This window comes from Peromyscus maniculatus, chromosome 3, assembly GCF_049852395.1.
Source record: "Peromyscus maniculatus bairdii isolate BWxNUB_F1_BW_parent chromosome 3, HU_Pman_BW_mat_3.1, whole genome shotgun sequence".
Lineage (NCBI taxonomy): Eukaryota > Metazoa > Chordata > Mammalia > Rodentia > Cricetidae > Peromyscus > Peromyscus maniculatus.
This window is the reverse complement of record NC_134854.1, coordinates 139,720,629-139,739,737: the sequence shown is the minus strand read 5'-3', so window position 1 is coordinate 139,739,737 and position 19,109 is coordinate 139,720,629. Positions and strand designations below refer to the sequence as shown.

The window sequence follows — 19,109 nt, the reverse complement described above, 5'->3', positions numbered from 1 at the left end:
TCCTAATTACCTGCTTCAGACTCAAGCCCAAAATCATGTATAGGAAGCTAGATGAAGTCTATTTCTAGAATTAGTCAATATGCTATATGATCACTGATATCACAAGAGAAAGTTTAAATAAATAAATAAATAAATATTAATCTTATAGATTTTGAGATAATATTTACACCTTAAGAAAAGTTTTAAAGAATCAAAACAAAACCAAAGAATTATGAGATTAGTAGCAATAGAATAGTCCCTTAATTTTGGTTTTCTTTTGTCCCATACCAGGTGGCTCTTCTGACATGAGATAGGGACTTTGGATTTTCCTCTAGCAAGCATGCTTGGGTTTAGAGAAGGAGAGAACCAACTCCAAAGCTAGCTTTACATTTTAATTGAGTTGGGACTACAGAAAGACCATTTGCCTTATTAAGACTATAGAGAACAGTGGAAACAACCATTTGGGAAGATTTATGGACTTTTTTCCTGTTGGAAATGTGTTATATCATTAAGCCAATTTACTCTTTTCTTGGGACATTTTCTCTGGATAATTTGTCATACTTCTTCAGATATCTCATTTTTCCAGTGGTCTTCAAATTCTTTAGTTGGATGCTTTTATTCTACTGGAAAGATAAAAACAAAACCCTGCCCCAATCCTGCCTTTGGGGAGTTTCCCTTTTTGGAGGTTATATCTGATCAAATGAAAGATATTTGTTAGTATTAAAAGTTAATTCAGATGGAATGGCCATGCATTTTGATGAACTATCACCTCTCCTAATCAAGAAGTCTCTCCTGTTTGAATCTAATCTTTATCAATCTTGATGGTATCCATAGCTTTTCTTCTCCTGTAAAAACAAGAGCAAAACCTCTTCCTCAATGTAACACATATCCCGGTTTCCATTCTGAGGTCAACATATCTTTGAAGTATACAGGCTGATTCAATTTAGCAGTTTTTTTTTTCCATTATCCAATGTCCAGAGCTGTCATTCCTTTCTCATTAACATTTAAAAAATTTAGAGTAAATAAAGCAATCTATCTCTCGTGGTCATTATTTACCCCTGTTTATTAAATATATATTCTAAAGTGTAATTAGATCTTTCTATAACTGCTTGTCCTGTAGGATTGTGTGGTATAACTCTAATATATTTTATATTGTAATATACAAAGAACTGTTTCATTTTACTAGAGACAGTATGTTGGAGCATTGTCAGTCTTAATTTGTACAGGTATCCTCATGATGGTTATAACTTCTAATAAATGTGTAATTATAGAATCAGTCTTTTCAGAACTCAAAGCAGCTGCCTCTTGAAATCTTGAATACTAATGGACTAGATGTTGTGAGTGCATTTCTTCCTTAATAATTGTTCTTATTGTATATAGTTTTACTGTATTAACATTAAAACCCTTCCTTTTCATTTAGACAAAAAGGGGGAAATGCCGCAAGAGAACTGTTTGCACTGCCAATATACTGTGTCAATAAAGTCACCTTGAATCAAGGATGGAGTCAGCAGTTGGCTGACCAGGGTTAGCCATAGAGATGTTGGAGGACTGAGGAAGTTGAATAGAGAGAGATAGGAAGAGAGAAAGAGGGGCTGATGGGGATTTCCGGCCTTTTGGATCAGAAAATGTGGAGAGTAGGTTCAGTCAATTGTCCCTCCACTGTCTTTATCTCAATTTCTGACTCCCAAGTTTTTATTAATACTAGTTTAGTTTAGGTAAACATTACAACTCTCAATATTTTGTTTTAGTTATGTAAGCCTGTTGAATACGAATTAAATGAGTTACGTTTGTACATGAGTCAGATTGGTATCTGGGACAATGAACAGTTGAAAGTGGAGGAAGAGGAGGAGGAAGGGGGAGGGGAAGGAGGAGGGGAAGGAGGAGAGAGGCAGCAGTGTTGGCAGGGGTTGGCTATGGGAAGACACAGGCTTCTACTTTCCCTTTTCCCTGCTCCCTTTTCAGGGGCCATGAGAATATCCTAAAAATAAAAGGCAATGGTAAGATTTCTAGACAGTTTCAGGGTTCTAGTCGTTTCCTTATGACTCTGCTGTTCACCTATCTTTCAGGCCTCCTCAGACCTGGTGCCTAACCACTGCTTCTTTTTCACCTTGTCCCCTCGCAGCCCCATTTCGTCCACCCTCAGAACTGGGCACTGGCCACCCAGCCCGCTGCCAAGGCTGGTCCTGGAGTCTGTGCTTAGCTCTACTTGGACCCAGACTCTACTGCCTTGCCCCAGGTACAGCCCAGCTGAACGTCATCTCACCGGCACAGGTCCGTGAGGTCAAGACCTCCTAAGTGTCCTGTGGCTCTGAGGAGTTGGGGACAGTAAGACTGAGCCTGCCTTTGAGCAAAGGCACAAACAAACCTGCTTCTTACAACAGGAGTGCCCTGGGAGTTGTCTCACTGAGCCATCACATTAACCTAAAAACCAGATGGGGAGATCCGTGGGTTTCAAGAAAAACTTTAAAAATTAATGAAGCTCGAACACCGAGGGCTCGGGCTCCTGTGGTAGGAGTGGCTTTCCATCCCGTGTCACAGCTCGGGTACTTTCACAGCTCAAGCCAAGGTGACTGGATTCCGCACATAACCACAACACTCATTCATCATGTATGTTTGTAATAACTGACATACTTCAAGGCCATTGATAAAAAGCAGCTTGCTGATGGCCAAGGGTCTCACTGGCCACGCAATGGGAAAGGCTTTTGGCCAAGCCTCCAGATCTGGGTAATATGTGACTTATCTCAGGAACGCCTGGCTTTGAAAAATATACAAAGTGACCCACGATGGACCCTGTTTTCTGGCCCCTGTGCATTCTCTGCCTCATTAAAAATGTTGCTTGTTTAAAATTGCTCAGGGACAATTAAGTAGGCCTGAAGTTGATTTATGGGAGACAAACAGAGCCATGAATGCATAGAAGCATTGTTACGTCGGGGAGGTAATTCATGATAAGGCTAAGCTGAAGGGGGGTAGGCCCGACTCAAGGTCGACCATAGAAAGTGGTGGATCTTGACAGCCGTCCAGATCCACGGAGGTTCACAGCCTTCAGGTGAGCATGGCATTTTATATCCTAGCCCACATTTTCAATTCAGTGGTTCAATATTTGAAAAAGAAATGAAAAACAGCCCACACAGTTGCATGTGTCCACACATATTTGGAGTAGAAATCACAGGGAACAGTTGTATACTCAAGTAAGAGTGAGTGATGTTACTTCCTCAGCCAGCTGTAGGGTTGTTTCTTTGGAAGGCCTAGAGACCACTCAGGGGTGTCTGGACCTTCCTTCTGGGGGATCTTTGGAGCTGGGTTGACAAGAGAATCATTGGTAAAGCTCAAATCAGGGAAAGAAGCAGAATGAGGCTGTGGGTTACATCTGTAGGGAAACCATACTGGAAGGCAGATGACGTCCTAGGCATTTGGGCACTTCACCTTTCCTGGCTGAGTCTGTGACTGGTGTGGAGCAGTGTTGGTACTGGGCACCCTAAAGACAGCATTATGTGCCGGTAACTCCTGCCAAGGCAGAAGCTGAACCTGGGGTATAGCTTTGGGGCTACCAGCTGTCTTCTGTCCAGGCCCTCTATGGACACAGGGCACCTGCTTCCAGCCACTCTGAATGTTGACTCTCAACTGCCTCAGTGGACATAACTCTCTACCTGAGAGCTGGTCCCAGGACATCCAGCTGGGGCAGGCTCCCCCAGGACTGATACCTTTAGGCACTTGTTCACACACCTGTTTGACTACATCCTTTCTCTGAGCATCTATGTGTTGCTTGATAATGGGATCCTAATCAGAAATGCATTGTTAAGTTTCATTATCATGAAAATAACATAGAGCCAGGTTACCAAAAAAGCCTAGACAGCACAGGTGAATCACCGGACCAGGCCTTTGATGAGGTCAAGAAACACAGTAAGAGCGCAAGGGGCAGGCTACTGCTGCCTAAGACAATCTTTTCTTACACTAAGCTTAATAAATAGAAATCTGCTCTAAAATAAGGGCAGTACAGTAGGCACACAGTTGTCTGTGAAGTAGCACACACTGCCCAGGATTGTGTGTGCTGGGTTTTATAGGAATGGCAGAGCTGTACTGTTTGTTGGTGTTTTTTTTTTTTCCTCACCCACTACAGCACAAGCATGTGAATAATGCATGGCGGTAAGGCTTTAGGAAGGCTACAGTGCCGCAGCTCCATGACAGGAACCTTTCAGTTCCATTGCAGTCTTGTGGGACTATCTTGTATGTCTGGCCCTTCATTGACTGGCTGGCCATCAACGAAAACACACACTCCCTAACACCTGTGACCCGGTGGGTGGCTTACCCCGGAACCACTTAGAGAGTTTGGTATGAAAAGTCTAGGCTCCCAACCCCATTCCCTCTGCCTCAGTTCTCTCAACTACACATTCTCAGTATGTAATTACTTACAGGCAAAGAAGAAAACTCCAATTGTAGGCCTGACTGAAAGTCTCATTTAATATTTCCTCACATGGATCTTTTTGGGAAGGTGATCCTAAGGAAATAAAGCAATCATCAGAAAATGGCGTGGTCCCAGCTCCCACTGGAGTCCCATCTAACTTTTTTTTTTCAAGGAAGACCTCCCACCCACTTCTTAAACCCATGTGTCTGCCTCTCTGGGTTTTGAATAGCACTCTCTTCAACTGCAATGACCTTCCTGAAGGCCCCAATTAATTAAAACATCAGCTCTAGCATTAAGCCTTCCCCATTTCCTTCCATCAGCAACCACCTCCGAATCCAAGTCACTCCTGTCTGCTCTGAACCCCAGGGCTATCCACGAACTACCACCAAAGACTTCTTTGTTCCAGTGAGGGGACATGGTACCAACGTGATGGGGTTACTGTGAGTGCTTGCAAATACTTGAAATGCTTGCATGCAGATTTAAGTTGATTTAAACTGTCCTTGTCCTCAGTTTGTCTGGATTATAAATTTATTGACTAGTAATAATAAAAAATACGTGACTATTTTGCACTCCCAACACCAAGGAAACCCAAACTCCTAATAAGTGCCAAATGGTTGCTTCATTTAAAGACGGTGTTCCTGAACTCAGGGAGGCATTTGTGTGCTTGGAATTTTATGTTTCTGTCATATTTATCACTGACTTGAACCCAAGAGCCATTTTAAAAATGACAGCTTCTTGTTGGGATTGGAAACGAAGTCAACTGTGTATCAGCCACTTTTCTCACCATTTGACAAAATACCTTCTTAAAGAAGGGAGGGTTTATGTTGGCTCAGTCTGAAGCACACTACATCATGGGGGAAGTCATGGCAGCAGAAACACAGGAGGCTGGTCACATTGGATCTGCGGTGAGAAACCAGAGAACACCGAATGCCAGCACTCAGCTCCCTTCCTCTTCCTCATGCAATCCAGAGCCCCAGATCACAGGACTGAAATGCCCACACTCAGGGTGTATCTTTCCTCTTTGCTTAAACCTTTCTGGAAACTATCTCAGACATATCCAGAGGTGTGTTTTCATGGTTTCGAAGTCCAGTGAGGCTGATAATGAAGGCAAATCAGCTTAGCTTCTTGCTCTGAAATCAGCAAGGCACCCCATGCTCTCTCTGTCCACAACATTCCTGAGCTCTCATAGCCAGGGCTAGAGAATGTTAGTTTCTTTAAGCACTGATGAGGAAGTTGTGTCTCTGAGCACGTGACCTGGGGGCTAGGCCCTGTAGTCTGGTAACAACATCACTTGTCTTATAGGTGCTGGAGGTTTGTATGGTGAAGGATAACCCCACAATGAGCTGGGATGTGAAGTAAAGTTGGGATATCATTCCATACGATTGACTTGTTGATGCAGGGAAGATTGGCCCCACGGGGCTCTCAGCGACAGCAAAGCCGCTAGGGCTGAACCCCGCGGGCTCTGATGGTCCCCACAGGGTTTTTCTGAGCAGAATCTAGTGGTGGCTCATGTGAGGGTAAGGTTGCACTTTGGTTAGAAAGGTATTTATGCGCTTGCGATTTACAGGGTAAGAAAGCCACATTGTCATCTGAAAGAAGACAAATGGCACATTGCTGGGGCAGCAGGCCCCTAGGGGCTAATTCAGGAAGCTCACCAGTGATTCAACATGTCAAAGGGCAGCTCTGTGCTATGAAATAAAAATACAAGTTCTTTTAGCATAAACAATACAGGGACAATCTCAAGTGTCCCAAGACATCAGTCACACCAGACACATTCGATGTCCTACAAGATGCCCCCATGAATCTATGCCTGGAGGTCACAGCATAGCAGCGGAGGAGCTGATTAGAGACTGTTGTCACATGGCGTGTCCAGGTAGGCACCTTGCTTATAGCTGGGGCTGAGGACTTCCACTGAACTCCTGAAATTCACCAGGCTGTGACTGCTGCATGCCGCTTCACATGCGTGACCTAACGGTGACCCTGGAACTCACTCATCTCCATTCTCTTTGGGTCTCTTTTGTACAGGTTGTTGTAAGAGACTGCAAGGCAGCTTATCCAGCTCACACTCCTGGTGTGGTCTGAGCAGGCAGTGGGGACAGTGAGACCCCTGGGTCCCCGTCATGCTACCGTCTTCTTGCTATGGACCACAAAGTCTGAGCAGCTACACTTCCTCTTAGTGGGTGGTGCAAATCAAATATAAGACATGTGCACAGCAGACCAGGAAGTGTTTGCATCACAAGCACATGGCACGCGGCAGATACATTTCAGTCCTCTTACTCTGCTCTGTGCAGGGGCGAGGCCAAGAAGGCCATGTGTTCAGGAATGCGTGGCCCTGTCTGGCTGATTTCATTCCTGTCTCTTGGCTCAAAGTCTAGTAAGAAAAATTCAACCAGTATGAAGTTGGATTGTTTTTCATAGTTCTTTTTCCTTGAAGTTAAAGATCTTGTTTTAAAATTTTTCCTTAGTGTGTGAAATATTGGGTTTCCCTATGACATTTCCATACATATATATATCACTGGGCCTTGCATTTATTTACAGGGCCCACTTCCCCTCCCCTTCCCTCCTCTCCATTTCTCCATGGTCCTTTCTCCTCCTGAATAGTTTCCCTCTACTTTCATGGTGTGTGTATGTGTGTGTGTGTGTGTGTGTGTGTGTGTGTGTGTGTGTGTGTGTCTGCACGTGTAGTTAAATCTAGCTTCTGCATGAGAGAAAATAGAACTATCTCATTCCTCTATTAACTTCATTCCTCTTCCCCCTCCTTTGAAAACTCTTCTGTCTCCATTCAGCCCCCATGAATGTAAGCAGATATATTTGAACTTATGTTCTGCATATGAGAGGGAGCATACAATAGTTACCTTTCCGAATCTGGAGTTTGTTTAACATGATGATCTGTAGTTCTAGCCATGCTCTGTAAATCGCATAATTTCATCCCTTTTATAGCTGAATAAAATCCCAGTGCATACAATCCACATTTTCTTTATGCATCCATCAGTTGGGGGGACATCTAGCTGCTCCTGTATGTTGGCTACTGTGACTAGTGCAGCAATAAAAATAGATGTGCAAGTGTCTCCTGTGGCCTTCTGGTTACACACCCAGAGTGGGAGAGCTGAGACACAGGTAGTTTTATTTTTAGTTTTTTTGAGGACCCTCCATACTCACTCGCATGGGGCTTCAGCGGTTTACATCCTCACACTGTGAATAAGGTTTCTGAGATAGCTGTGGCTTGTTCTGTCTCTCTGACCTTCCAGTTTTCACCCCAATAACTGGCCTCGGGTTTGATTTTATTAATAAAAACTTTGAAGATTCCTGCTACATCTGGCGCCCAATGTTTGTGTTACGAATTCATGAAAAAGCTGTTTGCCTGTGGCCTTGTGAGCCCCAGCTCAGGCCCAAGCTACACTCAGCCGGTGGCCCACGCCGGTAGGATTTGCTGAAGGAGGCAGAGGCAGTAGGATCCCGAGTTTGAGGCCGGCCTAGGAGGCTTGGGAGAAGCTTTGGCCCAGACTGGGCCACAAACAGTGTTGCGACCATGGAAGCAGTGGCTACTGCTCCACGTTGCCAGCTCCTTCTCATCATGTTGGTGACTGCAGTGATGCTGCTACCCGGGATGAAGGGTTTACTGCTGCTGGTTCAGAGAAGAATTGCCAGGACCATCGTGTTACAAGAAAGCATCGGCAAAGGTCAGTTTGGAAAAGCTTGGCAAGACAAATGGTGGGGAGAAATTGTTGTGAAGATTTTCTATTCTAGGGAAGAATGTTCATGGTTCCGAGAGACAGACATTTATCAGACTGTGATTGCTCCAAACTACAGAGGAGGCACAAAAAAAAAAAAAAAAAAAAAAAAAAAAAAAAAAAAAGTCTGCATGGAACCATGACCACACCTTACAGCAACTTTAAAATCTTCAAAAGGACTATGGTAAAGCCATTAAGCTGATTAACACCACCGAAAGATCGACTTTGGACTACAAACTGGTCAGGACAATTTCGAGATGACTAGCTGAGATGATCCAGCCTGACAGACTACTCGAACAAGGACTTGTGACAAGCCCTGAACTTTCCTATTATGCAGAGACTGGACAAACGATACAGGACTTGACAATTAACCCAAAAATTTTCTTTTCAAGATTCCCTAAAGATATCTTAACCCCTAGAAAGCAAAAAGAAAAGGAGAAAATAGATATGAGATAGATCATCAAATCTACTCTGAGAAAAAAGATAAAGAAATAATAGGATAAATAGCTGAAAAGAAAAAGGGGAAGATATAAAAATGACAAAAGGTAGACTACTGAATGTATTATGAAAAGAAAAAAGAGAGAATATGGATATAATAACATAAAAAGGGAGACTATGGAATCTACTTTTAAAAATGAACTACTTGTTTTCAATAAGATAAGTAATGAAAATTTTTTGGTCTGAGTTTATCAGATTATCAGAGGCAGTAGGATCTCGAGTTACTGGACTGGACATTGTTAATATATATATAATGGAGTTCTTATCTGAATCTGTCAAATGTTAATGGACTAGACATCATTAATGTAATTTTTGGCTGTATATATTGTATATACTTATTGGATAGTTTTTCTTGTATTAGTTATAAGCTTTTTTTAATTTTAGACAAAAAGAGAAGAAATGTGGTGGTATTGTGTTCCCCAAAATATTGTGTACCTTAATAAACTTATCTGGGGTCAGAGAACAGAAAATCCACTAGATACTTAGGATAGGCAGTGATAGCACACTCCTTTAATCCTAGAATTTCAGAGGTAGAAATATCTCTGGATCTCTGTGAGTTCAAGGCCACATTGGAAACAGCCAGGCATGGTGACTCACACCTTTAATTCCAGAAAGCAAGCCTTTAATCCCAGGGAGTGATGGTAGAAAGCAGAAAGGTATATAAGCCGTGAGGACCAGAAACTAGAAGCCTTTGGCTGGTTAAGCATTTGGCTGGTTAAGCTTTTGGCTGGTTAAGCATTTGGCTGGTTAAGCATTTAGGCTTTGGAGCAACACAGTTCAGCTGAGATTCATTCTGGATGAGGACTCAGAGGCTTCCAGTCTGAGGAAACAGGACCAGCTGAGGAATTGGCAAGGTGAGATAGCTGTGGCTTGTTCTGTCTCTCTGATCTATCAGCATTGACCCCAATAACTGGCCTCGGGTTTGATTTTATTAATAAGAACTTTTAAGATTCCTTCTACAGGTTTCTGTTTCTCCATATCCTCTCTAGCATTTGTTCTTTTTGTTTTTTTGATGGTGGCCAATTTGATTTTGGAGATATGGAATATCAAAGCAGTTTTAAATTGCGTTTCCACGATGGCTAAGGATGTCAAACACTTTCCAAGCATTTACGGCCCATTTGCATTTCTTCCTTTGAGAATGATCTGTTCATTTTATTGCCCTATTTTTGATTGATTTCTGGTTTGGGTATTAATATTTGTATTTCTGTGTATATTTGAGATATTAATGTATCTTTGTTACTCTTGGGATTGTTTTCTTCACAGTGCACAGCTTTTAAATTCCATGGAAGCCAATTTACCAATTTGGGAAATTGTTTCCCCCCTGACCTAGTGAAGTTCTTTTTGGAAAGTGTTTGGGTATGTTTATGTCTTGAAGTGATTTCTTTGTGTTTTCCTGTAGCTATTTACAAGTTTCTTACACTAATGTCTTAGGTTGGTTCTTCAGTAGGGGGAGAAATATGGAACTAGTTTATCTTCCTGAATGTGGAAAAAGATTTCTAACTACCATTTGTCAAAGAGGCTGTCTTTTCTCCCATGTGTATTTTTGATACCTTTTCTTGAAAGTTAGGTGGCTTTGATTGTGTGTATTATTTGTGAATACCCTTGCTATTCATTGGTCTGCCTGTCTGGATTTGGGCAAGTCCCATGATGATCTTACTGCTCTGTCTCTGTGGTATGATTTGGGATCTTTCTGGCCAGCATCACTTGGCTGTTGGAAGCCTTCCCTGCTTCTTCCTGCATTTCAGGATTTTTTCTTCAGCATTCTGGTAAAGAACGTTGACATTTTGGTGAGGACTGCATTCATCTTGTAGATTGCTTTAACAATACAGATATTTTTTTATTAATTCTGCCAATAGAATTATTTGTTATTATTATTAGAATAATAAAAACTATTAGAATTATTTTTTTCAATTATTTTCTTCAGTGTTTTAAAGTTTTCCTTGTAGAGATGAACCTTAGTTGAGTTTACCCACAGATATTTTTGAAAACTATTTAAATGGTTGTTTTTTCCCCTTTAGTAAAACAAAAACAATTAACACTCCCTGAGAAGTAGAAGGAAGATATAGACAAAACCACAGCTGAAAATGAATTAACAGTATGAAGAATTAGTGATTTCGTGCTCTCTGTTTGTCGTGGGTCTGTAGGGAAGCCACACACTCACTCACAGCCTGCTGCTTTGCTGGAGTGTTGATTTGATTTCCCTTTTCTGCTGAAGTCCTTAGGGTCTCTTGAGTATCACAGAATTTATAAATATCAGTAATTTGACTTATGTTTGCATTTTATTTTTTTCTAGTTACCTATTTAGCTAAATTTGGAGTAAAAGTGGAAAGAAGAGATATCTGTGTCTTATTGCTGTTTCCAGAGATAATAGTTTCAAAGTTCCCCTATTCATTATAATATTGGCCATAGATTTTTTTTTTAATACAGAAGCTTTATCTTGAAAAATGTTCCTTCTATGTCTGGTTTATTTGGGGCTTTTCTCATGAAGAGGTGTTCAAGCTTGTCAAAGGCCCTTTAAAAATTTCTATTAATGTAATCCTATGATATCTGTCCTTATGTTTATTTGTGTGCCATATTGCACTTGTTGACTTGTACATATTGAACCAAACTTGAACTGGTATGAAACCAACTTCTTTATTATGTATGATCTTCTTAGTATGTTCCTGAACATAGTTTGTAAAGATTTTATTGAGAACTTTTTTTTTTCGAGACAGGGTTTTTGCATCTGTGTTTTTTAGAGAAATTATACATTTCTTGTGCCTGTATCTGGGCTTGGTACGGGGGTGATACTGGCTTCATAGAATGAGTTTGATAGTGCTCTTTCCCTTTCTGTTTGAAGGAACAATTTGAGGAGCATTGGTATAAACTCATCCTTGAATGTTTTGTTGAAACTAAATAGGGAATGTGTCCAGTCCTGGCTTTTCTTTGTTGGGAGACATTTTGTTACTATTCAATCTCATTGCTTGGTGTAGACCTTCTTGGGTTGCTTATGTGCTCTGGTCATAGACATTTACCCATTTCTTCTGGAGACTGCTATTTTTTTGAAATGCAAATTTACAAACTCTTCCCTTAACGAGCCTCTGGATTTCGCTGCAATCCATTTCAACACCTTCATTTTCATCTCTAATTTTATTAATTGGGATCTCCTTTTTTCTTAGTTTAGTTTAGGTTCCTTTAAAGAAACAATCCCATTTCCCTGATTCATTTTATTCTTTCATTTTCAGTTTCATTATTGTCCATCTTATCTCTATTGGTTTTTTTGTCTAGTGCTCTTGGGTTTTTGCCTTATTCTTTTTCCAATACCTTGAGGTGCGTGATTATTTATGTGAGACCCTCCTAATTTAATGTACCTGTTCATAGCTGTACCTCTTGGGGCTGCCTTAGGTGTACTCCCAAATCTGGTAAGTTGTGCTTTTGGTTTCCTTTGAACCTAGAAATTTATTTCTCTGTTTTGTTTTATTTTGCTTTTAAATACAGTCTCATGTAACCCAAGCGACCCTCAAAGTCACCATGCAGTTCAGGCTAGCAGAATTCTTCCTAATCTTGATGAAGCTGCTTCCCATGCAGCACTGGGATCACAGCTCTGCACTCTAATGTCCTGTTTGGTTCTACACACTTCAAAGTTTACTCCCCTATTTATCTAGTGACCACCGATCACTCAGGAGTATTTCTCAGTATCCAGTACTTTTTATAGTTTTGTGTTTTCTCTTGCTAATTCTAGTTTTTCTCCCTACTACAATTTGATAAGATATAAGAATTTATTTTTATTTTTATTTTTTGGTATGGTCATGTCTTTCTTATGGCCAAGAACATGATCTTAGAGAGATTTCTGTAGGCTATGGAGAAGAATGTATACTCTGCAACAGTTGGATGTGATATTCAGAGAATATCTAGTAAGTTCATTTGATCTAAAGTATCCTCATTTCTTGTCTGGATGACTTATTTAAACATGAGAGTAGGTTGTTAAAATCATCAACTATTATTTTATCAGAACCTGTTTAACCTTTTATGCTCATTAGCATTTTTTCTTTTAATAAATTGGGAGCCCCATCACTTAGTGCAGGTTACAATTGTTACATCGTCTAGATGTGTTATTCCCCTTTAAATATGGAATGGTCTACTTTATCTCCTCTGATTAGTTCTGATTTGAAGTCTGTTTTATCATACTTCAGAATGGCTATGCCATACTGAACTTGTTTGCTTGATAATTTGTATTCTGTCCCGACTCTGTCTTTGATTGTCTATCATTGAGGTGCATTGGAGATAAGCAATATTTGCATCTTGTTTTTAAAATCTATTCATTCTAATTTGAATTAGGGACATTCTAATTCTTTAGTAGGGACTTATGGACACTTGTATTTATGGTTCTTATTGAGGCCAGTTTCCTGATTATTGTAATTTTGTTGGTCAATTTTCTGATTTGTTGTATTATTATTTGTTCTTTTCTTCCTCTATATTGATATTAGGGTTTGCTCTTGCTGTGCTGAGTGTGATGAATTCTAGTCTAGTTCTCCCTTTTCATCTAGTCCATGGGATTTATTCTTTCCTGTGGTTTAATTACTGAAATGTCTTTCCTCTTTCCGTTTGTTTAACAGCTTTACCCTTTGAGTCATCCAAAGTCCAAGTGGGAAGAAAGGCCACTGTACCCAGAATAGAGGATACTGGGTACCGGAGTGAAGAAAAGATGGGGGCAGACCTCAGTGGCTTTAGAGAGAGCTGTGGCCCTCTGTAAGGTGGAGGAGTGTCTTGATAGATGGGCCCAGGCCCAATGATCATCCTTTGAAAGCAAGAGCTGTGGCGTGTTGGGCAAAAGCGGGGATCCAGGGAAAGCTGCTGGGGATACTGCCTGACTATGGGGGAGATGGTGAAGGGGAGGCACTTGGCCCCCCTTTTTATGTCCCCTTCATCAGCATCTTTCTTGAGTCAGTCCCCTCAGAAATCAGCTGGAAAACATTCGTTTTTTTTTTTTTCCTTTTAAAGTTTGTTTTGTCTGACTCAATAGAGCTGCCTCCGCTTCCTTAGAGTGGCTGCTTGCATGATAACGTCCTTTCTGTCTTTTTAATTTTAGCCAGTGTGTGTCTTTGAATCTAGAGTATGTTATTTGAAACCGAGCGAGGTGTGGTGGCACACAACTGTAATCCCAGCACCCAGGAGGCATAAACCAGAGGATCACTAGTTCAAGGCCAGCCTGGGCTACACTACAAGATACACTTCAGCCTGAGCTGCATTATAAGACCTAAGAGAAACAAGACAAAGTATGCTGTCTGTAGGAAAAGCATAGTTGGATCTTATTTTTAATCTAGCTGACAATCTCTACTTTCTGATTACATTTAATCCACTCATATTTAATTTTATAGATTACAGAGTTGGATTGGTGTCAACCATTTAAATTTTGTTTTACCTAGATCTTGTGTCTATTTTGCTCCTGGCTTAGTATACAAAGGGACACATTATAATTTTAGATTTGTGCTTGGGGGTACAAGATGTAATGATATACCATTTCATTCTCCTTCAAGGTTTTCACCACCATGAGCAATTCAGAACCTCTTCTGTACCTTGCAGGTTCTGGTGATCTGCTCTGAGAGGGAGAATGGAAAGGAAAGCCATGGACATCGTCTGCCTTTGGCAGAGGGGGAGAAATGTCATTAGGGAGATGCTGTGTAGCTAGTCAGTCACTGCTCTCTCAAACCTGCATCCATTCAGAGACCTCTCCTCAGGTCGCTTCAGGAGCATTAAGAAGTTGATATCTGAATGGTAAGAAAATTAACTGTCCTTGGATCTGCCCACCACTGTCCACGAGGACCAGAAGGGCAGCTCTCGTTCTAGACAGGAAGACTGCAATCAACCCAAAGCCATTCCTCACTGTTCCCAACAGCAAGGCACCATCCAGGGCCTCCCGCCATGGGCTGCCGTTCTCTTCCTGAAAACCACAGGCTTGGTGTAAATGACAACAGAGATGATCCGGCAGAGTGGAAAAAGGACTCACCATATTAGAGATATGTGGGACATGCAGTGCTGAACATCATTAAGACCTCCAGATAAATCAAGGAAAGATTGTGGACAGGACAAAGAGGACAGTCTTGGAAGACAGGTGTTAGTGTGTGTGTGTGTGTGTGTGTGTGTGTGTGTGACAATTTAACAGCAGCATAGCTGGTGTTTTTTTCCCACCACACATACATACATACTTACATACATACATACATACATACATACATACATACATATATAATATGTACATATATATACATACACATTTCTTTTAATATAGAAATCGAAAAGAAACATTAAAAAAGGATTAGAGGAAGGGAGTTGGAGCTAGAAGGTGGAAGACATAATGAAGTGGATGGTTGAATTCCTTGGGAGTGTAGGAAGCAACAACCGCCCCCCCCAAGTTTTATGAAGTTGTGGTTAATGAGTGATGGATGGAGACCTGAACCTCATCTATGTTTTATTATTTACTTAGTGTAGTAAAAATATGGAGAAAAATAATGTAGAGTGTCAGGGGCAGTTCAGGACCTGAAATGGGCCATCTGAAACATGATCTGACAAAGGAATACTGTGAACCCGACCCAGGGACTTTAACTCCACACGAGGGAGTATGAAACCTCCTGCCCTGTAAAATAGACGCTACACATGGTTATTTGCCTTGGGGGAAGGAAGCAGAGGCTCATCTCTGCTTCCTGAATACTTGCTGAACTCTGCAGGGGATGTGGTAACCGTTAATACACTGTAAATGCCCCGTTCACTGTGTCTGTCCAAGCTCCTTACCTGTGTCCTGATGCCTGTCTTTGCCTCCATGCCCCCCTCTGCCTTAAATTGTCTGAGCTTGGATGTCCAGACCTCACCTTATTTTCAAAACCACTTTGCACACTAACTACTACCATGGGCCTGGCCTCCGGGTCTGAATTTCTAAAGGGCAGTCTGATTCTCATTGATTCCTGGACCTGCTAGGTCATAGATTATTACTGGCTGCATTTGTATATATTGTGTCACCTTGGCTGACCTGGGCTGTATTCCTTAGAATTGTCATCTCTGAGTGGTTCCAAGGAAGCCTGGGCCACACTTTCCACCACGTAGAAGGCTACAGAGAGGGAGATTTCTTTCTCAAAGGGCAGGGCCAGGCTGTCACTCCTTTCTCTCTAACCAGAGTTCAAAGCAGTTGGTCCTTGTGGGCATTACACAGCCCCGATGACTACACATCCTTACTTCCTATTCCAGGCACTCTTCCCCCATCCCATCACCTGACCTGAACTGAATTCAGGCTGTGAACCACGATATTGGGTACAAAATGGACAAGACAGTCTCAGAGACCTGAGTAACCAGCTCCATGGCCACATATGGACACATCCCTGCAAGAACCTCTTATCCCTAAGTCCCAGGAGTTCTGCTTGGCAGTGGACCCCGACTAGGGACCCCTGTGAACCACCAGGATCCTTCCAGCTCTGCTTCTTCTCCCTTCGGAGTTCAAGCACATGGTAGCTGACCCAGGGCACAGGTTGGCTTGAGGACTTCCATGAGAAGCTAAGATGGCATCTCAGGTTCTTCTGGGTGACTGGACTAAGGTAAAGGGCTGTTTGGCAGCCACAGCTGGGGGAGGCCATGTGTTTTGAACTCCTTTTATGATGTGATCATTTCTCAGGACAGGGGGGTCAAGGACATGACGGCTTAATCTCAACAGCCTGGCAGGGACATGCTCTTGGGTGCCGACATGGGTGCCCCCCATGCAGTGTGACTCTACGGGCTGTCTTGCAGAATCACACTGAAGCCCTGAAGCCCTGGGCAGGGGAGCTGCCCTTCCCCTCCCTCTAGCACAGTTGTGTTTGCCCTTCTGGTCTTGACTCTAGCTCTAGGCTCTTCTGCTGGTTTGTGATCCCTGATAATTTGGTGCCTCAGCTCCTGTGGATGAGTCTTCTCAACATGCCCCAGGCTCAGAGAAGTCACCATGGCCCTTTCTGGCTGATGCACACACTGTGTGGTAGCCTCTGCAACCCAGGATGTTTCTTTGTTTAGGATCAGAAAAATTCACAGGGAGTCCACGGACAAGGGGAAATCACCCCTGACTTGGAATGGCCCAATGAGGACAAGACAGCCAATGTTGGCAGGAGCAAGGCATCAGCTCATCTGGCTCAGCTCCACTCCTGGGGTCTGAGGCAAGGATGGGTGTCTCTGAGGCTCCAGAGCACCTGGTCAAGGGCTCACTCTTCAGCTCAGCTCCATCACATACTGGACCAGCACCCAGAAGTGAGGAATTGTGGCATACCGGGTGTTTTAACTAACAGACTTCAGGCTTCTCTTATTCACAAAATTCTCTGATGTGTCTGTTGCCATGGTTACAGTTGTGCATGCTAAGTCATCTCTTCTAGTGACAGAAGACATCACTACTCAGCCAGTGGCTTCCTATCAGGCTGGAAATCTGGTGCCCAAAGAGAAGGGTGTGACAGACATGGGAGGACCTTCAAACTGTCCTGCATTTGGGACTCTTGCTAATGCCAATCCCACATGATTGGTACCTTTAGAAGAAAGAATTAGGATATATACTGGAACATAGGACACATGGAGGGATGGCCATGTGAGACACCTGCCAGGCAAGGAGGCGGGGGGGGGGGGGGACTCAGAAAGGCCTAACTCTGTCGGCACTGGAGCTGAGATTCCTGCCTGACTTCCACTGTTGGAGCCCGCTAGTCTGGGATGTTTCTTGTAGCAGCCTGAGCAGCCCATACTGGAAATCCTCTTTGGTTACTGTTAGTGAATGGCTCTCCTTGGAACTTTGATGTATTTGGTAGCACACTGAGAAATAAGCGCTCATGTAGCAACCATAAGCCATGCTCACCTTCCTTCCTGCATTTCCTATATCATCTGCCCACCTCTAGCTCTCAACCATCTAACCACAGATGCTGGAGGCAGCCCTGTTCACCACCTTTGCAGACCCCTGTGGGTGTGGTCACAGTGGTGGCCTTATCTAGGCAAGTGCATTTTAGGTCAGCATGTCTTCCTGAGGATCCAGAGGTGACAAGGGGCAATGGCCTGCAGGGCCCTGCCTGTGGGGTTCTTTTCCTGTCCCCGACCCATGCAGCTTAGAACTTGCTTCCTAGCTCCGTCCCTCTCCATTTCTGCCTGGGAGGTACTGTGCTTCCAGTAACCCACATCACGAGTGAGGGGAGCAGGGCCTGGAGGGCGATTTCATGGGCAGATCTCAGAAGCTGCAGGTTGTATTTGCAGCCTTCTAGGTCTGGGCGCAGGGATGTAGAAAAACAATGTCCCCCCACTTTCTGCTGAGTCACAGGTGTGGTGGGAGAACAGTATGGCAATCTGTCTCAGGTAAGGCATCTCTGCTCATCTCCAGGCATGGGAGCTGCCACTTACTAACCATGTGGTCAAAGGCTGTAAGTGGCAGTGGTCATTCCTGACACCGTGTGATGGTTTGGTGGTTCCTGATGTCACGAATGTGTTGCTTACTGTCTTTGTTTTAAAAATGAGAAGTCAGGATCTAGGGAGACCATAATCTCTCACAGTCCACGAATCTTGCTGACTTCTGCCCAGCCAGCACCTATGTCTCTGCCATGGCATCTTCCTGTTAACAGACTCCTGGGAAGCTTAACGAGCACACATGGAAGTTGGGAAAAGATGGCTCCCTAGCCCCTGAGAATAGGAGCATTCCTTCACAGGGAGCTTTGGCCTTTACTGAACTCCCATGCCTGTCTCCATTAGTTCTTGGATCTGGGTCTTCAGGAAACCACTCTGTCCTGTCATCTGGAGGCTTTGGCTGGCAGGCACCAGAGCCTGGCCAGTTCTGACAGGCTCCTAGGACATTAGGAGCCATCTTCTAGCCAAGAACAGAGAATATGAATGCTTCCCACAAGTGCAGGTTCACTGAAGAGCACAAAATGTGGCCACTCCTGAAAATGGACCCTTCTCCTACGTGATGTACTAAAGTCATGGTTTTTCTGGGGGTGTTTGGTGACTTATTAAGGGGCGGGCATAGCCTGGACAATTTAATGACTTCTGAGGATCCTCTTGTGCTCTGGCACCCCGAGTGCTGGGGGTTCTGGTATTGCCCATAGTCTACCTCAGTGCCACCTGTCCTGGGGCCCCCAGTACTTCAACCAGACCTTTGGTCCAGTGGAGAATGTGTCCAGCCCTGGCTCCATGTCTGCACTCTTCTTACTCCCAGATGGACCTGTCCAAAGAGTCCCTTCTTGTAGGGGTGGCCAGTACTCTGAATATGGTGGTGTTTCTTCAAGGCCCTCATATCAGAGGTGAGAAACTCGGCCCATGCACGGAGCCTCCCTAGTTGACTTTGAGACAGTGAAAAGGGACATTATCTGATCCTTAAAATCATGTGGTCCCTTTTGAAGTCAGAGATTCCAGACATGAAAGGAAGCGTCAGATGGCCTTGAGGAAGTGAACTTTCCTGCCCATGGCTTGGTTCTGCAAGGAATTAAATGGCCCCGAGCTGCAAAAAATAACCCTGAAAAATGCCCAGCAAAGAAAAAAAAAAA

At 43.1% G+C, this 19,109-nt stretch overlaps 1 long non-coding RNA gene across 3 annotated transcripts in view; it reads left to right on the top strand.

Annotated features, from left to right (window-relative positions):
- Positions 1–9,333: 9,333 nt before the first annotated feature.
- Positions 9,334–19,109, top strand: part of LOC143272482 (uncharacterized) — a 45,226-nt gene continuing 35,450 nt past the window's right edge. Inside the window, exons 1-3 of one of the 3 annotated variants that reach the window (XR_013050104.1) lie at positions 9,334–9,464; positions 14,173–14,701; positions 15,829–16,172. This is a non-coding gene — a long non-coding RNA (uncharacterized LOC143272482). The other 2 variants (XR_013050103.1, XR_013050105.1) reach the window with 2 other exon arrangements.